The sequence below is a fragment of the Bidens hawaiensis genome, unplaced genomic scaffold, assembly GCF_021521415.1.
Source record: "Bidens hawaiensis isolate Kalapana, Puna unplaced genomic scaffold, B.hawaiensis_p1.1 tig00014356_1, whole genome shotgun sequence".
Classification (NCBI taxonomy): Eukaryota; Viridiplantae; Streptophyta; class Magnoliopsida; order Asterales; family Asteraceae; genus Bidens; species Bidens hawaiensis.
The window spans coordinates 69137-85468 of NW_027492241.1; positions in this window are offsets into that span (position 1 = coordinate 69137).

The following is a 16332-nucleotide window of genomic DNA, read 5'->3' on the forward strand; positions in this document are numbered from 1 at the left end:
GTTTGAAGAATGTTTATTGGTGTTTTCAAAAAGCTAATAAGTTTAAATGTGTTTGGCAATCACAAAAATCATTTTTATTTTAGTTTTTTGAAAGGGTTAAAAAACAATTTTCCAAAAGCTTCAAATTCTTACTCTTATTTGAGAAGACTTTATCTTGATGTTTAGACAATACGTGTATTACATGTTTCATTTGGTTCGACTTGCTTTTGGTTTAGTACTTTTTTTTTTGAACGACCAACGAAAAGGAATATATTATCACAACAACATTACAGAGAGAAAAAGCAAACTGTAACAAGCAAGATACTAGTTACAAGTCAAACGAAGCAAAACAAGCCTCCTAAAAACAAGTACCTCAACCCGCTTACACCTTAAAACCACACCAATCATCCCACGATACCATTCCACCGGATCTATTCTTGACCCAAAGATAGCTAAGAGCCTTAATGTCTCCCACCAATTTTACCATTGAGACCATCTTGCCATTAAAGACCATATCGTTTCTTGCTTTCCATAAGCACCAAAATGAAACGAGACATATAGCATGAAACATCTTTGTCTTCTTCCTCGGAAACTTTACGTATTTATAAATAGCCAAAAGATCTCTAACAAAATATGCGAAAATACTTGGGATCTTACACCATAGAGATATCGCTTGCCAAACAGATTGAGCTAACCCACATGTAACGAAACAATGCTCCACTGTTTCCTCCAAATCCCCACAACCCTGGCACAAAACAGAGTTCGTGCTAATATTTCTTTTAGCCAACTCAGTCAAAACGGGCAATCTTTCTAACTCAGATCTCCAAGCCAAATTACACACCTCATTTGGAACCCAATTATTCCAACCGAACTTGTAACTAGGAGGGAAATAAGTCAACTCGATTAACTTATTCTTAAGACTAGCAACTGAAAATTCCTCTGAAGCATCTAAAGTCCAACAAGTTTTGTCAATTCCGACCTCCAAAAAAACATTTTGGCACAATTGAAGAAGCTGTCTGAGCTCATCTACTTCCGCCACCTCGGTCGGTACCCTTAGCCAATTCCAAATACCACATACACCGTCTACCATACATAAATGATCAGAAATGGGGCATCCTTTTTCCTTCTCTAAACCAAACAATAAAGAAAACTTATAACAAAGTAAATCATCTCCAATCCACTAATGTAACCAAAATAAAGAGCTTGTCCCACATTTGACCACCTGTTTAATAAGCCCATATAACCGAATTCCCAACCCAAAGAGGTCATATGATATCTTTTTTATTTGTTTCCAAGGCCACGTGATTGACATTTTTGCGGGTAAAGGCTGCCAAGACCTCGAATTATGATGAATTGACCATATTGCCCTTCGCCATAAAACTTATTTTTCCACCTTGAAACGCCACCACCACTTTGCAAGCATTGCAAGGTTAGCATCGCGAAGAGACCCCAAGCCTAAACCCCCATAATCCTTTGGGGCAATTACCCGCTGCCACGCCACCCAATTTAATTTTGATTTCTCCTCCGAACCTCCCCAAAAAAATATTCTTCTTAAACGATCTAATTTCTTGTAAGGCCCCGTTACCGGTGCCTCACATTGGACATTGGATTTACTCATTAACATAGTTCATCAGAGTTAATAAAAACATTCGCGGAATATAAAAACTTTCAGAAAACATACATATTAATCCATAACTTGTCTTGATAAACATACTTGTCTTTCAAAATATCATCATAATAAACATAAATGTCTTTGGGTCTTCCGATGCCAACCTCTTATTCAATGCCACGCGATCCCCTCAAGCGAGCTGCCTCATCCTACTCACCTGCGTGCATACTAAAAGTCAGCTACGCTGAGTGAGTTCTAGTTAAGCATACAACATACAATACATTCATACTTTCATACTTTCATGCTTTCATTCATTCTTTCATTTATACTTTCATACTTTCAATCCTACTTATTTACATTCATATCTTACGTTATAAAGAGCATTACGCCCTACATTCCTCGAGTATTATTAGGGCTCGGTACCCTCCTTCCTCGAGTATTATTAGGGCTCGGTACCCTCCTTCCTCGAGTATTATTAGGGCTCGGTACCCTCTTTCCTCGAATATTAGTAGGGTTCGGTTCCTTAGTTCTCGAATATTAGTAGGGTTCGATTCCCTCTTCGTTACCATACAACCATACCTTTCCTCGAATATTATTAGGGTTCAGTTCCCTCTTCTTTACCATACAACCATACCTTTCCTCGAATATTATTAGGGTTCGGTTCCCTCTTCGTTACCATACAACCATACATTAACCTTCTTTTATTAACTTTATAACTTTCATACATATAAGCATACATATCATACTTACATTATACATAACGTTACAACCTGACAGTACGTGCAATATCCGAAGACCGTTCACGTACCGACAAGCAATCATTCATACATTTCACATCATCACATAAGGCATACACTTATCACTTAGGATAAGTGTATTAACAAACACATCGAGTATGTACACAGCCCCAAAAACATAACAAGGAATGAGGCTAGAAACTCATCTGGATCATGTTGCGTTCGTCATTAATTGTTATCCCCTTCTTTAACTGTGCACGGCTAACTGTTAAATATGTATCTGTTAATTAACTGTATAACTATTTAAGTTGGTATTTTAATTAACAACACACTTTCTCTAAGTTGGGTTTGTTTGTCTAATTCTCACATATGGGTCCATTAAGTAGATCAGGCCCACTGCCTCTGGGCCCAACTGACCAGGCCCATAGTCAACAGAGAGCTATGTTGGCCGAGAACCCGTTCTGGCCGAGAACTCCGGTCTGACCGAGAACACTGGTTTGACCGAGAACTCCTGTTTGACCAAAGTCTCAGGTTTGACCGAGAACCTTTGGTCACCGAGAACTCCAATGGACCGAAAACTCATGTTGACTGAGTTCTCGCGTTGACCGAGAACCCAAGGTGGAGGCTCAGGTCACCGAGACCTCTTGTCTGATGCTTTCAGCTTGGATTCTTCCTATCTTAAATTCCACTTTAGGCTCAATAGGGGTTAACGGTCCATGATTACCCTTTTTAACCACCTATAACCCACCCCCTTAATTGTTTTACGTTCGCTATTATGACAAACTGAAATTTTTCTTCTTACTCTTTCAGACTCTCATCACGACTTGACTCAAATTTTCGGGACGAAAATTCTTTAACAAGGGAATGATGTGACAATCGTCAATTCCAGGTTAACTCCGTTAACTCAACTCCGTCAATTCAAACTTTAAGATCGTTGAATCTATAACGCACACTTCATTACATTTAAACTAGGGTTTAAATGACGCTTAACACTCACTACATGGGTAGTCTTTCGGGATTTGCACCGAAACGCAAACGAGTTGACGCAAACGATTGATAAATAAACGACAAACGTAAAAACAATAATTATATGATTATTATGTGTTAGGATTATGTGCTATGTGATAATACTATGGTCATGTTAACTTATTGTCCAAGTATGATGGAATGTTCTAGAAAAACAACACTTGAAAGTAGAAGGACTAGAGTGTAACTTGTTTGCTTATAAATATATCCTAAACTAAACCCTAACCTATTATTATTATTCCTTCCAAATCCCGATCGGAGCTCTCACCTCCCCTCTCCAAGGCTGCCGTCACTTTCATACACACATACAAACCCTAATCAAGTGTTTAATCCAAGAACTAGGTGCTAGGAAGGTATAATTGATCATCCTTTACCTTCTTGTTGTTTAATTTTGATGTTTAATGGGTTAATTAAGAACCCTAGGCAGCCGATTTTGATAAGTATGTATGAGTTAACATGATGGTTGTTGAATTCATGATGATTGATAAACTAGATTGATATTGATACATGATTGATTGTTGTTCTTGATTTGAATTAAAACACAAACCCTAATCTTGTATGTATGGTGTGATTGATATGCATGGATAGTAGTTATAGTGTCTAGAGGGTTATATGGATGCATAATAGTTCATAGATTGTTATTTTGTTGAGTTTTGATGTGAACAGATTCTGGACAGAATGTATATACGATGTTTAACTGACTGTAACGAAGTGTAAACGTGAAAATTGATTGAGATTGTGGGTACTGCAGTAAACTAGGTTGAGTCTAGTTTCTATAAAGTATAAATTCGTAATTTTTGGATAAGTGGAAGTATACTTTTATGATTTTACAAAAACGTGATGCAAAGCTGAGCTGTTAGACCTGCTGTTAGGTTATATTGTAAATTCTATATCTCATGAACTACGAGGCCAATTGGGTTGGTTCCACTTCTGGAAGTTGACTCACTGAGTTAGGAACCAAACCCAAGTGGTCTTGCATTTATTGGATTTTTCGTTTACCGGGAATTGCAAATAACATTCTGTTGTGCATGAATCTGACTGATATGAGTTTACTGTAGTGTTTTGATCATTATGGGAAATCTATATGGAATAAAAATAATATAAAATATGTTCTGGAAACCTAAGACATGTATGTTTCAGTGGTGATTTTTGGTGAATTAATTGAGATGATATGATCGGTGAAATAGTACAATCTTTCAAGTAGAAATTCTGTCACAATGAAACTAGCTGCTGAGTTGTGTAGGAATGCATGAAATATGATAGTTTTTATATAATTGTTGTATTTTGACCAAAATACCCTTGCGGGGAATAGTTGCTAGTTTGATTGCCATGAATTGACCAAATTGCCCTTATGGGGAATAATGGTTAGTTAGTCTTTGTTTGTTGACCAAAATGCCCTTACGGGAATAATTGCTTGTAAGTACGTTATTAATACATGACACGAAAGTAATTGCTCACTCGTGTATCGTATCACAATTGTACTTGTTTAAATCACACACGGTTCACAAACGAAACACGAAACATGATACGTGCATAGGTATTATGTGCCGAGTCTAGAGACTCGTTAAACGTTCCGATACTTAGAAAATCTCTTTGTTATTTTAGAACGCTAGAGAGTTTTCTACGACGCGCATCACTCGGTGATCTAATTTGGAATATTCTTCGCAAACAGTGAGTTCACTTACCCCGCTCTTTGAACTGTTTTCAAACGTTTTTCACTTGGGGGAGATAACATACTCCGATAAACGCATTTTTGAGATAAACACATATTTAAGATTTTGTTATAAATTATATATATCACTTGTAGAGGCTAAGCGGCACGTAACCCTTGAAGACCCACGCATCGAACCGGTTAATATTTGGAATAGCGAGTCACTGTTGAGTAGTACTACTGGGTTTGACAAACCCCACCCGACGCTAAGCTCAACTGGAGGTTGAGTGGGTGTAATTTTGGCTAACACTTACCATGGTCTGGGTTGACCTGGTGACGGGCACTTGATAAACAGTCAGCTTCGGTCTCGAACCACTTAGTAATACTTGTTGTATAGATTAGCTACCTATCGATATATAATTTGACATAACATTATCTGGTAACACTTAAACGCTGTAACGTGGTTACACACTTAAACGCCGTAACGTGGTTACGCAAAACACTTAACGAAAACGCTGAACTCAAACGCTAAACGATTTATCTTATATAACTTGTGAACTCACCAACCTCGTGTTGACCCCTTTTAGTATGTTATTCTCAGGTAGCCGAGGCGGGCGCGCGGTTTAGGAGCATGCATTAATTGTTAAACATCTTACTCTGCAAACTTAATTTTAACATTTACATTTGGTTTTAAGTCGTCCTGCGTGACGCAACTTTTGAATTAAGGTTTTACGCTTCCGCATTTACTTTCATTTAAACGTTTTTCTTTGGTTTAGTTATAACTAATGAATCCGATCCTGCCAGTTCACACCCTCTGACGGTAAAACTCCGTTAGTGGATTTTGAGGACGTGTGAAAGTTAACTTTTATGATTTTTTATATACTCCCCGTAAGGACGTTTGCCCTTACGGGGAGTATTTGCTAGTGATGTACATTGTTTATACATGACACGAAAGTAATTGCTCACACACGTATTGTATCACAAGTGTACTTGTTTAAGTCACACACGATCCATAAAACGAAACACGACACATGTTATGTGCATAGGTATTATGTGCCGAGTCTAGAGACTCGTTAAACGTTCCGACACTTAGAAAATCTATTTGTAAATTTAGAACGCTATAGAGAGTTCTACGACGCGCATCACTTGGTGATCTAATTTGGGAAATTCTTCGCAAACAGTGAGTTTCACTTACCCCGCTCTTTGAACTGTTTTCAAACGTTTTTCACTTGGGGGAGATAACATACTCCGATAAACGCATTTTCTGAGATAAACGCATATTTAAGATTTTGTTATAAATTATATATCACTTGTAAAGGCTAAGCGGCAAACGTAACATTTGAAGTCCCACACATCGAACCGGTTAATATTTGGAATAGCGAGTCACTGTTGAGTAGTACTACTGGGTTTGAAAAACCCCACCCGACGCTAAGCTCAACTGGAGGTTGAGTGGGTGTAATTTTGGCTAACACTTACCATGGTCTGGGTTGACCTGGTGACGGGCACTTGATAAACAGTCAGAATTTAACAATCTATGAACTATCATGCATTCACATAACACTCTAGACTCCATAAACAATATCCATGCATATCAATTACACCCAATAAAACTAACAATTAAACATAGAGGATGCATAGAATAGTTGTTTATACCTTCCTAGCACCTTAATCTTCAATCAAACTTGAAAGATCTTGAGTGTGTGTGTGTGTGTATATTGATCGATCACAAGGAGAGGGGAGAGGGGATGGCTGGCCGATTTGGGGTTAGGGAAAAGGGATGGGAGTTAGAGTTTAGGTTTATCATGTATTTATAGACTAATATGTTACACCTTGGCCCCTCAACTCCTAAGTATTACTTTTTCTAGAACATTCTATCATAACTTGCACCTTAAGTTAACATTAAGTATTTCCTTTTTCTAGAACATTCTATCATATTAGTCTATAAATCGTCAATTCCAGGTTAACTCCGTTAACTCAACTCCGTCAATTCAAACTTTAAGATCGTTGAATCTATAACGCACACTTCATTACATTTAAACTAGGGTTTAAATGACGCTTAACACTCACTACATGGGTAGTCTTTCGGGATTTGCACCGAAACGCAAACGAGTTGACGCAAACGATTGATAAATAAACGACAAACGTAAAAACAATAATTATATGATTATTATGTGTTAGGATTATGTGCTATGTGATAATACTATGGTCATGTTAACTTATTGTCCAAGTATGATGGAATGTTCTAGAAAAACAACACTTGAAAGTAGAAGGACTAGAGTGTAACTTGTTTGCTTATAAATATATCCTAAACTAAACCCTAACCTATTATTATTATTCCTTCCAAATCCCGATCGGAGCTCTCACCTCCCCTCTCCAAGGCTGCCGTCACTTTCATACACACATACAAACCCTAATCAAGTGTTTAATCCAAGAACTAGGTGCTAGGAAGGTATAATTGATCATCCTTTACCTTCTTGTTGTTTAATTTTGATGTTTAATGGGTTAATTAAGAACCCTAGGCAGCCGATTTTGATAAGTATGTATGAGTTAACATGATGGTTGTTGAATTCATGATGATTGATAAACTAGATTGATATTGATACATGATTGATTGTTGTTCTTGATTTGAATTAAAACACAAACCCTAATCTTGTATGTATGGTGTGATTGATATGCATGGATAGTAGTTATAGTGTCTAGAGGGTTATATGGATGCATAATAGTTCATAGATTGTTATTTTGTTGAGTTTTGATGTGAACAGATTCTGGACAGAATGTATATACGATGTTTAACTGACTGTAACGAAGTGTAAACGTGAAAATTGATTGAGATTGTGGGTACTGCAGTAAACTAGGTTGAGTCTAGTTTCTATAAAGTATAAATTCGTAATTTTTGGATAAGTGGAAGTATACTTTTATGATTTTACAAAAACGTGATGCAAAGCTGAGCTGTTAGACCTGCTGTTAGGTTATATTGTAAATTCTATATCTCATGAACTACGAGGCCAATTGGGTTGGTTCCACTTCTGGAAGTTGACTCACTGAGTTAGGAACCAAACCCAAGTGGTCTTGCATTTATTGGATTTTTCGTTTACCGGGAATTGCAAATAACATTCTGTTGTGCATGAATCTGACTGATATGAGTTTACTGTAGTGTTTTGATCATTATGGGAAATCTATATGGAATAAAAATAATATAAAATATGTTCTGGAAACCTAAGACATGTATGTTTCAGTGGTGATTTTTGGTGAATTAATTGAGATGATATGATCGGTGAAATAGTACAATCTTTCAAGTAGAAATTCTGTCACAATGAAACTAGCTGCTGAGTTGTGTAGGAATGCATGAAATATGATAGTTTTTATATAATTGTTGTATTTTGACCAAAATACCCTTGCGGGGAATAGTTGCTAGTTTGATTGCCATGAATTGACCAAATTGCCCTTATGGGGAATAATGGTTAGTTAGTCTTTGTTTGTTGACCAAAATGCCCTTACGGGAATAATTGCTTGTAAGTACGTTATTAATACATGACACGAAAGTAATTGCTCACTCGTGTATCGTATCACAATTGTACTTGTTTAAATCACACACGGTTCACAAACGAAACACGAAACATGATACGTGCATAGGTATTATGTGCCGAGTCTAGAGACTCGTTAAACGTTCCGATACTTAGAAAATCTCTTTGTTATTTTAGAACGCTAGAGAGTTTTCTACGACGCGCATCACTCGGTGATCTAATTTGGAATATTCTTCGCAAACAGTGAGTTCACTTACCCCGCTCTTTGAACTGTTTTCAAACGTTTTTCACTTGGGGGAGATAACATACTCCGATAAACGCATTTTTGAGATAAACACATATTTAAGATTTTGTTATAAATTATATATATCACTTGTAGAGGCTAAGCGGCACGTAACCCTTGAAGTCCCACGCATCGAACCGGTTAATATTTGGAATAGCGAGTCACTGTTGAGTAGTACTACTGGGTTTGACAAACCCCACCCGACGCTAAGCTCAACTGGAGGTTGAGTGGGTGTAATTTTGGCTAACACTTACCATGGTCTGGGTTGACCTGGTGACGGGCACTTGATAAACAGTCAGCTTCGGTCTCGAACCACTTAGTAATACTTGTTGTATAGATTAGCTACCTATCGATATATAATTTGACATAACATTATCTGGTAACACTTAAACGCTGTAACGTGGTTACACACTTAAACGCTGTAACGTGGTTACACACTTAAACGCCGTAACGTGGTTACGCAAAACATTTAAACGCCGTAACGTGGTTACGCAAAACTTTTAAACGCCGTAACGTGGTTACGCAAAACACTTAACGAAAACGCTGAACTCAAACGCTAAACGATTTATCTTATATAACTTGTGAACTCACCAACCTCGTGTTGACCCCTTTTAGTATGTTATTCTCAGGTAGCCGAGGCGGGCGCGCGGTTTAGGAGCATGCATTAATTGTTAAACATCTTACTCTGCAAACTTAATTTTAACATTTACATTTGGTTTTAAGTCGTCCTGCGTGACGCAACTTTTGAATTAAGGTTTTACGCTTCCGCATTTACTTTCATTTAAACGTTTTTCTTTGGTTTAGTTATAACTAATGAATCCGATCCTGCCAGTTCACACCCTCTGACGGTAAAACTCCGTTAGTGGATTTTGAGGGTGTGAGAGATTGGTATCAGAGCCATTGGTTATAGCGAACTAGAAGCTGTATGCATACTAGACTATAACCGCGACGACCCATTAGTTATAATGATACGCACTGCATAGGTTTGTGTAGTCTTGAAATCTTATTTCCTTATCTCCTTCACTCATACGCGCGCATATACACGGCTTACCTGTAGAAATGTCGACGCCACCCTCATCATCATCCGATTCGATGACGCATGCTCACGGGAAGGAACCGCAGTTACCTACTGCCTCGCCACCCCGCGTAGTCCCGGAACTCGAAGCTCCTGCACCAAAGAGGTACCGCCTATCCGGAGGCTTGTATGACAACGACGTTAGCTGGGAGTGGTACCCCAACATGATCAGACGTATGGTCTACCGTGAACAAGTTCCCCCATTGCCTCACCCGAACCACCCTGCTTACCCTAACACTCTACCACCTATACCCGAACCTGTAGAGCGAGTTCTCGCAGCTGTCGTTTCTTGTTTGGAGCGTGATGTGGGTTACATGCGCTACACTAGAGAAAATGTTGCCAGACTGTTTAAAGATGGAACCGAGACTCAGGAGGAGATTGCCCGCATGGCAGCGGCAACGAAAGAAATGCAAGAGACTAGTGAGCAACAAACCAAGGTTATGATGAAGATGCAAGCCGAGATGATAGACTTGCAAGAGCAACTCCAAGAAGCAAGGACCCGAACCGAAATAGCATTAGAACGTTGCGATATCCTACAAATGCAACTTGCCCAGAACGCAGCAGAACCCGAGGCAGAGCCTGAAGAGGAACCTGAAGAAGATCCCGAAGAGGAGCCTGAGGAGGATCCCGAGGAAGATCCCGAAGAGGAGCCGGAGGAGGAACCGGCTGAGGAGGAGGCACATTCAGAGGTGTCCTCCGATGACGACATCTAGTGAGGATGACACTTAGATGGAGGGGTTGTCTCCATCCGAACTATTATTTTTCTATAATTTTAAGGATTGATTGGAAATACTTTGTAGCGAATACAATGGTTTTAATCATGAATTTTTAATTAGACTAATAAGTGGCAGTGATGTGTCCGCGGATGGTGGATCCGCCGAGCAAGAGAATAGAGATGTACATTGATGGGTTAGCACCACAGATTCAGGGTATGGTGACGTCTTCCAGACCAGCCACGATCCAACAAGCGATCCGTTTGGCTCACAAACTGACGGATCAGGCTGTGACCCAGGGTGCGTTACCACCGAGGGGTTCGACTGTTAAAGCCCGTGACAACCCGAGTAATGACCACGTCAGCAACAGTAACAACAACAGCAACCCGAACAGCGGGAAGAGAAAGTTCGACAACACCAGATCTTCATCCTCGAACCTCCCACCGCAACAACACTACCGTAAACCCGAGTTCACCCGGAGCTTTAACACTCAGAATCACAACAACAACAACTCCAACAACAACGGTAGCGGGCAGGTTTCGAGCGGATATGCTGGGAAGTATCCAAAGTGCAACAGGTGCAACTATCATCATGTTGGCCAGTGTGACCGTGTCAAGTGTCAAAGATGCGGAAAGATAGGTCACCAAGCGAAAGAATGTAGAGGAGACCTTGCGGCAAAGGGTGCTCCTAAGCAACCGATGACGACTAAGGGATGTTTTGAATGTGGACAGGAAGGTCATTTCCGGAAGGATTGCCCCAAGCTGAAACATAATGACAACAATGGGGGCAATGGAAGTGGCAGTAACGGTGGAGGAAATGGCAAAGGAAGAGCGTTTGTGATTGGATCGGGTCAAGCCCGCAATGATCCGCATGTGGTGTCCGGTAAGTTCCCTGTAAACGATTATTTTGCTTCTATTTTGTTTGACACTGGAGCTGATAGGAGTTTTGTGTCGAAAGCCTTTAGCCAACTTTTAGACCTTACTCCAACCCCGTTAGACGCTAAGTTTCCTGTTGAATTAGCTAATGGTAAAACTGTAGTAACAACTCATATACTTGCGGGATGTAAGTTGAAACTGTCAGGTCATGTTTTTGACATCGACCTTATTCCTTTTACGCTTAGTAGTTTCGATGTCGTTGTCGGCATGGACTGGTTATCCGAGAACCGAGCGGAGATTATATGCCATGATGAAATAGTCCATATTACCACCCCTTCCGGCGAGATCATTTCGGTCCGAGGCGAGAGAAGCGGCATGACCAACAGCATCATCACCCTTATGAAAGCACAGAAGTATCTACGAAAGGGTCATCCGGCAATTTTGGCGCAGATTGTTGAGAAACCCGCGGAGGAGAAACGAATTGAAGACATACCGGTTGTGCGAGACTTTCCGGAAGTTTTCCCGGAGGATTTGCCCGGACTCCCTCCTATTCGTCAAGTCGAATTCCAAATCGAGTTGACACCCGGTGCAGCACCCATAGCACGAGCCCCGTATCGGCTCGCACCGGCGGAACTTCAGGAGTTGTCCACCCAGTTGCAAGATTTGTTGGATAAAGGTTTTATCCGACCTAGCTCATCGCCATGGGGAGCCCCTGTCTTGTTTGTCCGAAAGAAAGACGGGACTTTCCGAATGTGCATCGACTACCGGGAATTGAACAAGGTGACGGTCAAGAACCGTTATCCTTTACCCCGAATTGATGATTTATTTGACCAGCTTCAGGGATCGAGTTACTACTCGAAGATCGATCTACGATCCGGTTACCACCAGTTGAGAGTGCGCGAAGAAGATATTTCAAAGACGGCTTTCAGAACACGGTATGGTCACTACGAGTTCTCGGTTATGCCTTTTGGCCTAACCAACGCGCCAGCCGTATTTATGGATCTCATGAATCGAGTATGCAAGGCGTACCTCGACAAGTTCGTGATTGTTTTCATCGATGATATTCTTGTCTACTCCAAGAACGAGACTGACCACGAAGAGCACTTAAGGATAATTCTGGAACTACTGAAGAAGGAACAACTGTATGCTAAAGTCTCGAAATGTGAATTTTGGCTTCGCGAGGTTCACTTTTTAGGACATGTGATCAACGAGAATGGTATCCATGTCGATCCCGGTAAGGTAGAGGCCATCAAAAAATGGGAAGCACCTAAGACTCCGACTGAAGTGCGACAATTCCTAGGACTGGCCGGCTACTATCGGCGTTTCATCGAGGGATTTTCAAAGATTGCTCAACCCCTCACCGCTTTGACTCACAAGGGCACTAAGTACAACTGGGGTGACGCGCAAGAATCCGCTTTCCAACTGTTGAAAACCAAGCTTTGTAGCGCCCCTATTTTAGCCCTCCCCGAGGGAACAGAAAATTTTGAGGTACACTGTGACGCATCTATACAAGGTCTCGGTTGTGTGCTGATGCAACTCGAGAAGGTTATAGCCTACGCCTCTAGACAACTACGGGTTCACGAGAAGAACTACACGACCCATGATTTGGAACTCGGAGCTGTGGTGTTTGCTCTTAAGATATGGAGGCATTACTTGTACGGTACCAAGTTTACCATTTACACCGACCACAAGAGTCTCCAACATATCTACGATCAGAAGGAGCTGAACATGCGACAGCGTCGTTGGGTCGAGCTGCTCAAAGATTATGATTGTGCCATCAAGTACCACCCGGGCAAGGCCAATGTGGTGGCCGACGCCCTCAGCAGAAAAGAAACAGATAAACCCAGACGAGTAAGAGCATTGCAACTTACGATTCATGCCAGCTTACCCGATCAGATTCGCGATGCGCAACTGGAAGCTTGGAAAGATGAAAATCTTCCATCGGAACTCATGCGGGGCATGAACAAGCAACTTGAAACCAGATCGGACGGGGTCCGATATTTTGAGAACCGGATTTGGGTCCCACGATACGGAGAGTTGAGAACTCTAGTGATGGACGAAGCTCACAAGTCCCGATATTCTATCCACCCTGGCTCAGATAAAATGTATCATGATTTAAAGGCACTTTACTGGTGGCCGAACATGAAAGCCGACATTGCCACCTACGTGAGCAAATGCTTGACTTGTGCCAGAGTCAAGATTGAATACCAGAAACCATCTGGTCTACTGCAACAACCGGAACTCCCAATGTGGAAATGGGAGCACATCTCAATGGATTTTATTACGGGTTTGCCTAAGACACCGACGGGATGCGATACCATCTGGGTGATCGTTGACCGGTTGACTAAATCGGCGCACTTCCTAGCGATTAAGGAAACAGACAAAATGGAAAGACTGACTCGTGTCTACATGAAGGAAGTAGTGTCGAGACACGGAGGCCTGTCTCGATCATTTCCGATCGAGATTCTCGTTTTACCTCACACTTTTGGAAGTCGCTGCAAAGCGCACTGGGCACACGTCTCGATATGAGTACCGCATACCATCCTCAGACGGATGGGCAAAGTGAACGGACTATTCAGACCCTGGAGGATATGTTGCGTGCATGCGTCTTAGATTTCGGAAAAAGTTGGGAACCCCACTTACCCTTGGTAGAGTTTTCGTATAATAACAGCTACCACGCAAGTATTAAGGCAGCGCCGTTTGAAGCGCTGTACGGACGGAAGTGTCGATCACCACTCTGCTGGGCAGAGGTGGGTGATAGCCAAATCACTGGTCCGGAACTGGTACTCGAAACCTCGGAAAAGATTGTTCAAATCCGAAACCGCATGGCAGCAGCACGAGATCGCCAAAAGAGTTACGCCGACAAGCGCCGAAAACCTCTCGAATTTCAAGTAAACGATCGGGTGTTACTCAAAGTCTCACCTTGGAAAGGTGTAGTTCGCTTTGGTAAGCGAAACAAACTCAACCCACGGTATGTTGGTCCGTACCGGATAACTGAGCGCATTGGTCCGGTGGCGTACCGACTGGACCTACCAACAGAACTCAGTGGCGTACACGATGTATTCCACGTTTCAAATTTGAAGAAATGCCTATCTGATGAAACCCAAGTAGTCCCTTTGGAGGAACTACAAGTCGATGAACAGTTACGGTTCATTGAGGAACCAGTTGAGGTTTTGGATTGGGAAACCAAAACGCTCAAACACAGCAAAATTCCAATCGTTAAAGTTCGTTGGAACTCGAGACGTGGACCGGAGTTCACGTGGGAACGCGAGGATCAAATGATGAAAAAGTATCCCCACCTTTTTGAAGGGCTAACCAAACACCGAAAACCGCGAAACCCGGCAAACCGTCAAACATCACCGGAGGTATGAATTAAATTTCGGGACGAAATTTCTTTTTACTAGGGGATGATATGACAAACTGAAATTTTTCTTCTTACTCTTTCAGACTCTCATCACGACTTGACTCAAATTTTCGGGACGAAAATTCTTTAACAAGGGAATGATGTGACAATCGTCAATTCCAGGTTAACTCCGTTAACTCAACTCCGTCAATTCAAACTTTAAGATCGTTGAATCTATAACGCACACTTCATTACATTTAAACTAGGGTTTAAATGACGCTTAACACTCACTACATGGGTAGTCTTTCGGGATTTGCACCGAAACGCAAACGAGTTGACGCAAACGATTGATAAATAAACGACAAATGTAAAAACAATAATTATATGATTATTATGTGTTAGGATTATGTGCTATGTGATAATACTATGGTCATGTTAACTTATTGTCCAAGTATGATGGAATGTTCTAGAAAAACAACACTTGAAAGTAGAAGGACTAGAGTGTAACTTGTTTGCTTATAAATATATCCTAAACTAAACCCTAACCTATTATTATTATTCCTTCCAAATCCCGATCGGAGCTCTCACCTCCCCTCTCCAAGGCTGCCGTCACTTTCATACACACATACAAACCCTAATCAAGTGTTTAATCCAAGAACTAGGTGCTAGGAAGGTATAATTGATCATCCTTTACCTTCTTGTTGTTTAATTTTGATGTTTAATGGGTTAATTAAGAACCCTAGGCAGCCGATTTTGATAAGTATGTATGAGTTAACATGATGGTTGTTGAATTCATGATGATTGATAAACTAGATTGATATTGATACATGATTGATTGTTGTTCTTGATTTGAATTAAAACACAAACCCTAATCTTGTATGTATGGTGTGATTGATATGCATGGATAGTAGTTATAGTGTCTAGAGGGTTATATGGATGCATAATAGTTCATAGATTGTTATTTTGTTGAGTTTTGATGTGAACAGATTCTGGACAGAATGTATATACGATGTTTAACTGACTGTAACGAAGTGTAAACGTGAAAATTGATTGAGATTGTGGGTACTGCAGTAAACTAGGTTGAGTCTAGTTTCTATAAAGTATAAATTCGTAATTTTTGGATAAGTGGAAGTATACTTTTATGATTTTACAAAAACGTGATGCAAAGCTGAGCTGTTAGACCTGCTGTTAGGTTATATTGTAAATTCTATATCTCATGAACTACGAGGCCAATTGGGATGGTTCCACTTCTGGAAGTTGACTCACTGAGTTAGGAACCAAACCCAAGTGGTCTTGCATTTATTGGATTTTTCGTTTACCGGGAATTGCAAATAACATTCTGTTGTGCATGAATCTGACTGATATGAGTTTACTGTAGTGTTTTGATCATTATGGGAAATCTATATGGAATAAAAATAATATAAAATATGTTCTGGAAACCTAAGACATGTATGTTTCAGTGGTGATTTTTGGTGAATTAATTGAGATGATATGATCGGTGAAATAGTACAATCTTT